This window comes from Triticum urartu, chromosome 6A, assembly GCF_056163025.1.
Source record: "Triticum urartu cultivar PI428250 chromosome 6A, HENAU_Tu73, whole genome shotgun sequence".
Lineage (NCBI taxonomy): Eukaryota > Viridiplantae > Streptophyta > Magnoliopsida > Poales > Poaceae > Triticum > Triticum urartu.
Window position 1 is genome coordinate 253,881,683 of NC_141878.1, and position 7,853 is coordinate 253,889,535.

The 7,853-nt window shown below is 42.4% G+C and overlaps 1 long non-coding RNA gene across 3 annotated transcripts; it reads left to right on the forward strand.

Moving 5' to 3' along the window:
- The first annotated feature begins 2,809 nt into the window (after nucleotides 1–2,809).
- Nucleotides 2,810–5,586, forward strand: LOC125516704 (uncharacterized). 3 transcript variants are annotated; one of them, XR_007287380.2, is made up of 4 exons: nucleotides 2,810–3,076; nucleotides 3,833–3,963; nucleotides 4,430–4,575; nucleotides 5,178–5,586. It is a non-coding gene; the product is annotated as an uncharacterized LOC125516704 (long non-coding RNA). The 3 variants fall into 3 exon arrangements; XR_007287381.2 differs by having other exon boundaries at nucleotides 5,195–5,583; XR_007287379.2 differs by having other exon boundaries at nucleotides 5,198–5,574.
- Nucleotides 5,587–7,853: the final 2,267 nt, after the last annotated feature.

Consider the following 7,853-nt stretch of genomic DNA (forward strand, 5'->3'; position numbering starts at 1 on the left):
TCGATGCAGATAGAACCACGGTTGTACTTGCCCAAGAACCAGACCCACCACACATAACTCAGACTCATGCAGATTGTACCCCTACCCAGTTGGACAGAGAACCAGCTACACCCCTTCTAACCCCAACCCCAGCAGATAGTAACATAGTTCCAGTTGACACAACACCGTCTCCACCACAGAGCACCCAAACACAAGCAGTTAGTAAGGTAACTGCAGTGCCCAAAGCACGAGGACCACCACTCCGAACCCCAAGTCAACGCTTAAAGCAGAAGAAGAATTATTCTCAGGTCAGGTTCCGTAGCTATGGTTCATACTACTTTGCTCTTGCATCACTGTATTTACTCATACCAACCAATTTCAAATTGAAGGATGCAATTGAAACTCCAATGGTGCAACAGGTATGTTTTAAAATTGTTTCTTTAATGTGTTTGCTCTTGTAACTTGCTCTATGTTGATTTCAGTTTCAGTTGAATAAACAGTTATGTTCTCATGCCATGCACATTACTAGTGTTGTTATTGCTGTTTAGTTTCGCACACTTATATTTTTTCTATGCTGCTTTTTCTTAAATAGATATGATTCAATTTGTATCTATCTTGATTTGGCAACATAAACTAGAATGATATAGACCATACAGTGACCATACTACATAGATATATGTTTCTTTCATGTTGTTATCATGTCCACCTTACTACTGAACTGGTTTACCAAAATGAGTTTCCTATGCTACATTGTAAACCTGTGATATGTTTGTTTGTTTCTCTTTTAGAACGCAGATAAAATATTGGAGAAGAGTACCCCGTTATGCAATGGTAAAGGCAGTAATGCAGATAAAGTTCAAGATAGTTAGACATCCCTGTTGGTCTCCAAGAAAGCTGATAAAAACTATATTGAAGACACTAAGAAAACCCCAAAGTCCTATCTTGATGTAGTGTTCGAGGTACTGGCTACTACTGCTGGCACCAGCTCTTTGAACTCACTGCCTGAATCAGTTCGGCTTTTTGAGTCTCAACTTCAAGTTGAAAGACATCGATCAGATGTTATGCGACAGGAAGCCAAAGGACTGAGGAAGTCCCAGCAGAATTCAGATGCATACTTTCTAGTGCAACAGCAATTGCTGGAGGATTTAAGAGCCAAACAAGAGAAAGTTAATAAGCTTGCTAAGCATCTTGCCAGCATTATGGATACCCAGGATATTGTTTCTTGAGCTCTTCTGATGTGGTTTCAGTTCTGGACTTGTTTTGCTGCAGCGTTTATTTGCACTGGTCACCAACTTTGACAACCAGTGTATATGATATGTTGTTTTGTTCCCTATATTTGCACTGGTGGTGAACTTTGATGCCAAGTGGATGTAATATGTGCAATAGTCGTGATAGCCTAGTGTGAGGTGCTTGCTTATTTATTTCCTTGTTGTCTTGTTTATTTGTTTGCATGTAGTCAGTGCAGTTCTTTTTCCGCGGTTTGCTAGTGGCCGCAATAACCTATTTTTTAAAACTAGGCCATAAAAACCATGGGCTACATATTTACTGTAGTTACCATGGGCCTCCTGCGGTCCATAGAAACCGAGCGTTCTTAGGGCCATGGAAAGAATGGGCCTTCTACAGGCCGTAGCATCAATGGGCCTTCTACGTGTCGTATGATCGATAGGCCAAACATGGGCCAATAACAGACCACATTATGGGCCGTAAATGGGCTAGATTTGGAATCGTTTGTTCATGGGCCGACAATAATAGGCCTTCGTTAATCGGCCTTATTTTATAACATTAGGAAAAAGGACCAATGGAGTAACGGGCCGCAAATGGGCCGGTTGTAACCACGGGCTGAATTTCGCCCACAAGAAGAAAAGGCCAATGATAGGCCGTAAGTAACCGAATGTTGGAAATGAGCCCAAGAATAAATGGGCCCTGAAAAGGCCGAAAGATAACACGGATTGGAAATGTCCCAATGGAATAATGGGCCGTTAATGGGTATAACGGGGTACACTGTTCATTCCGGGCCATTAATGGGCCAAGAGTTACAAATGGCCTCGTATGCGCCGAAAGACATCATGGGCCATACATGGGACGGAAGTTACAATGGGCTGGAATCATATTGGAAGGCCCAGATGAAGCTACTAGGCTTAATTCGAATAGGACGTAACAGGCCATGAGGTAGCAGGCCGTAAATGGGCTATATACAAACATGCCGTTAACATGCTTTCCATGGGCCGGCCGGTTACCTTTTGACCAAGTCAAAAGGGCCGGCCTTTTCACCGAAATGGGCCTCTGTTGGGCCATGCCACATGTCGACATATCATAGGCGCCTCCTGTCCAATGAATGAATGACATCTGTCCCAACGGTGAGCCAACACGTGTTTCCTCCGGCCGATGAGAATTTTACACGTGGAAAATCCTCATTGGTCTAGGCTGTTAGCAGGTTATCGGATCCAAAACCAGACCCGATAGATTAACGACGTTCCGTTACGGTGGATGCCACGTGTCGGTCACCCTTGACGAAAGCACTTCCTTGACGCATGATTTATCGTCATGGAAGTGGACACTTCACTACTAGGAAAATGCTTATACATAGAAGTTTATCAGTAGCGTTTGTTTGGGCCCCCACGCTACTGGTAATTACCAGTAGCGCTAGGTAGAAAGCACGCTGCTGGCATGTCTTATCAGTAGCGTTGGTTTCTTTTGAGCACGCTATTAGTAAATATCCTCGATCGTGCCCCACAGACAAGTGATAGTAGTAGCGAGGGTTTGCTGGGCCGCGCTAGCACTAGAGACATAGTCGTAGCGCGAGTCACGTAATGCGCTACAACTAGCCCAGCCCATCGAGACAACCAACCCAGCCCAGCGAATAGCCTACATCGTTCCCTTATTTTCTCCTCTGCCTCCCGCGAACCCTCGCCGCCTCCACCAACTCCGGGCGATTCCGGCTACTTCCGGCGGACCTCGCCGGAGCGCGGTACACCCACGAGCTCTCCTCGCGACGGTTCTTCCTTCCCTCTGGCAAAATCCGCTCCTCGCGGCAGCAAGCGCTCGCACACGACCCCTCCCTGCGGCTAGGGTTTCGGCTGCGTCCAACTCTGGTGCGGTGAGATCTCCTCTTCCCTCGATTCATGCCCTCTCCTCTCCCCTTCTTCCTTCTCTCCCCGCGCTTTTTTTTCCTTCTGTTCCACTACTTTCCTTCCTCTGTGCAATATTGCTCGCAACTTGTTTGTGTTTATGCCTAGCAGCCTTTTTTCCTTCTGTTCCACTAAGTTCCTTCCTCCGTGCACAACCTGTTTGTGCTTATGCTCGGCGGCCTAAATCTTTCTCGTAGGTGGTATGCAAAGGTGAAAGATTGAATGGTTATGAAGTTGTGATAAAATGATTTAAATACCAAGAGTTTTAAAATAGAGGAAAGGCAGAAAGGGCCTGGTATGCTTTGTCAGAACAGAAATATACAATTAGACTTGTTGAGCACTATTACTCCAATCAATTAGACATGGCTGTCTATCTATATCAGCTTCTGTCTTCATTATAGAGTTCAGCTCATTAGAAAATAATAACATTTAGTTGGATGCAGCTCATGCAAGGACACTATATTTAGTTGAAGTTCCTTGATGTGCGAGATGCAAAGATTTTAGAACAGTTCAAAAGAATTACTGCTATAAAAAAATCAGGCAACTCTATTTGTCTTCGTTGGGAGGAGTAATTTCACTGCATTCACATACTAGAGAGTAAAATAATGAAAAGCTCCCTTGAGTGATGACTGATAAAAAGATTTTAGTACATAAAAAAATGACAAAACTAGCTTCAGGACGAACAACAGGTTTGCTAACCATTTGATCTCTTTTGTGCATTGCAGGTTTGCTACATAATTCTCAAAAAAATCATGTGTTTGCATCACCATCCAACGGGACCACGAAGCCGGATCCAATGATTTTAGAGAACATTTACTATGTTTATGGATCACTACATGTGATCTGCTAGAACAAGGTGAGATCCTTTTTCCGTAACCATTTCATTTGAAGACACATCATGCTTTTCCGAATATAACTGAACATCTAAAGCAGTCGACTCTAGGGTCTGCTAAGGTTCTATTTTAATCATACGATGAGCAAGGGGTCCGCAACATAGTCACATAATTACAAATCTGAAGCATCGTTTAGTTTGTTGGCTAGCAGATGAATCGGAACTGGGTACTTTTATCTGTTGCGAATAATTTAAATATATTTTTAGTGATCTTGTGTGCATTTATAAAAAATCTTAAGGTGGTCATGATTAGGCTGACCAGTAGGCTTTTCTTTTGTGTGAACAAAAGAAGGAAGATGGTACCTATAGAACCAAAGTAATCAATTCTTTATGTACATTTATAGAAATAAAACAGAATAGATATAAGACGTTTTTGCACTTGTCAAATCTATATGCATTCTTATATGACTATTCTCTACACTTTTCATAGCTACCGAAGCACCAGAACTGCTCTCTTTGATGGCATTGAAGAACGTGGAATACGAGCACCAGCTTATTCTTCACATGAGATAGATGAACATGAGAATGAGCGAGCTATGGATCGATTGTAGAGATCGAGTCAGCATTCTCAAGAGGGTTAGTGCCACATAATGATTGAATATCCGAATGCTCCATCTTTGTTTTATGTAAAGAGTTGGTGTTTTCACATATTGATTGTGCTTGTTTATATTCTAAAAAAATGATTGTGCATGTTTATCTTTTAACTGTATCGCTTAGCTAAGATGATAAGAAGATATTTGTAGTTGTACGCTTTCTAAAAATGATATCTTTTCCTCGCAAAACGAAGAGATGATCAACTTTAGGAATTGCAACTTTATCCATGGTAACCATGTTCATTCCTGGACCATTTACATTGAATAGCCAGTGAGGAATTAAGCATATATTTTTGGCATGAGCCCCTTTAAATTGCTAGATGAGAAGGAATCTTAACTTAATGAGCGTGAATTGTAATAAATTATTTGGTTGAACTGATGCAATTTGCTGATGCCTTCTTGCTTGCTTGCTTGCAAATGACCTAGGAATTATTTCTACTTGGTGCATAGCCTTTGCTTGTTGCAATTTGCCTCAAAAGCTTGTATTCAGAATCAATAACAAGATTTCGTACTGCCTTGGAATTCCTTATCTCCTTTTACTTGTGGTCATGCCTAGCACTATCTTGGTTGATTGTTTAATTCTAGGATTTGTGAGTTCCTAGTAGGGAACACATGGACACGAAGCTGCGGCGGCGACGACGATGATATCAACATGGGGCTACGACGGCGACGATGACGACGACGAGATCGACATCGTCATGGGGCTGCGGCGGTGACGACGACGACGGCATCCTTACGATGCTGCGGCAGCGGCGATGATGACGACATCTACACCATCAAACATGGTCTTGTGGAGGCGCCAGCGACGATGACCTATAGGTGTGGTGTATATTGTATATATATAAATATGTATGTATTAATTATCTATAGTAGATGTGTATGATTGACTATATGCATAAAATGTGCGTATTATAAAATGCATGTATGTGAGTACTATGAAATGTATTCTACACTGAATAGGTAGATTTTTATATTTTTTAAATCTTAATTAGTTACTAGTAGCGTGGGTGTATCATAGAAGCGCTACTACTATCATCCTTTACCAGTAGCGGTTGTTTCAAAACAAGCGCTACTGCTATCATCATTTAGCAGTAGCGTGGGGTAAAAAACATGCTACTGCTAAAAAATAGCTGTAGCGACGTAGCAGTAGCGCGGGTACCCGCACTACTGGTATGCAAAAAACCCACGCTACTGGTAGTGTTTTTCCTAGTAGTGCTTCCATGATGATAATTTTGGTAATGCCATGGAACATTTCTACGACAGCACAGGTATGACTATCTTGATTCTGTCATAAATTTTTCATGGATGTACATGCATGACAGAAAACGTGACCTACTGTGACAAACACGTATCATCATGGAAGTGTCTTTTTTTGTAGTGATCGCATTGTTTCATGTCAAGACCATTTGTTGCTAAGCATGATTTCATTTCGGAGATGTTGAGAAAACCCATGGGAGTTGTTTCTCCAGGCTTTTCTATGAGGGCTACCACGATGATTCCTGATGTTACCATCAAGATGGGCAATTATAAATTGCCGGCTTCCCCATTTGTTCTTGGCGACTCTTATATTGATCTAGTTCTTGGAATGGACTGGCTTTCTAAGCACAAGGCTCAACTTGATTGTGCTGTCAGGGAAATTAAATTGACACACTCTTCTGAGGATGTGATCATCTATGCCGCTCGCGACGAAACCATTTAGTTGTTCTCTCTTAAGGAGAAGGGCGAGTTAGACGCAATTTCTCAAATTCCAATTGTTTGTGAGTACCAAGATGTCTTTCTAGAAGAGCTTCCGGGTATGCCTCCTCACCGGCCAGTTGAATTCGTTATCGATCTTGAGCCTGGTACTGAACCCGTTTTCAAGCGTCCATACAAGCTTGGACCAAAGGAGCTGAAAGAATCGAAGAAACAACTCGATGAACAAGAGCATCTGGGTTTGATCAGACCGAGTTCATCTCCGTGGGGTTGTGGTGTTCTTTTTGTCCAGAAGAAGGATGGCACGGACCGACTTTGCGTTGATTACCGTACATTGAACAAGAAGACAATCAAGAACAAGTATCCACTTCCCAACATCAATGAACTATTCGAGCAACTTGAAGGTGCAAAGGTCTTTTCCAAGCTTGACCTCCATATGGGTTATCATCAGATTCGCATTTGTGAAGAGGATATCCCCAAGACAGCATTCAGAACAAGCTTTGGTTCTTATGAATATACTGCCATGTCTTTCGGCCTTGTCAATGCTCCTACAACGTTCTCTCGTATGATGAACTTCATCTTGAACCCCTACACCAATGAATTCATCCTGGTGTATCTCGAAGATACCTTGGTGTTCTCCAAGAATAAGAAGATTCATGCCAAACATTTGTAATTGGTGCTCAACAAGATCAAAGAGTATCAATTCTACGTGAAGTTTTCCAAATGCGATTTTTGGCTTGATGAAGTTCTTTACCTTGGCCACATCATCTCCACCAAGGGCATTGCCGTTAATCCGGAGAAGGTTTCTGCAATTGTCAACTGGGAGCCTCCTCAGAATGTCAAGCAGCTCTGTAGTTTTCTTGGTCTTGCAAGCTATTGCCCAAGATTCGTTGAGAATTTTAGAAAGATTGCAAAGCCTCTTTCAAACCTCCTTCAGAAGCATGTCAAGTATGTCTGCACTCCTGAGTGTGACGTTGCTTTCAACACTCTCAAAGAGAAGCTAGTCTCAGCTCCTATCTTAACTCCTCTTGATGAATCCAAGCCATTTGAAGTTTTCTGTGGTGCCTCATTGCAAGGTCTCGGTGCCATGTTAATGCAAGAGAAGAAAGTTGTGGTTTATACCTCTCGCCAGTTGAAGTCCAACGAAAGGAACTACCCCACTCACGATCTTGAGTTGGCGGCAGTTGTCCATGCATTAATAACATGGAGACATCTCTTGTTGGGAAGTCAAGTGGACATTTTCACTAATCACAAGAGCCTCAAGTATATCTTCACTCAACCCAACCTCAACCTCAGTAAAACTCATTGGGTCAAAATGACTCAAGAGTACAATCCAAGTATTGAATATACTCTAGGCAAGGCCAATGTAATTGCAGATGCTTTGAGAAGAAAGGCTTATTGCAACAACTTAATTCTCAAGCCATTCCAACCGGATCTTTGCGAAGCTTTCCACAAGCTCAACCTCCAAGTTGTTCCTCAAGGTTCTCTTGCCAACCTTCAAGTCACTCCAACTTTGGAAGACCAAATTCGTGAGGCACAACTCCTTGATACCATGGTGAAGAAGGTGAA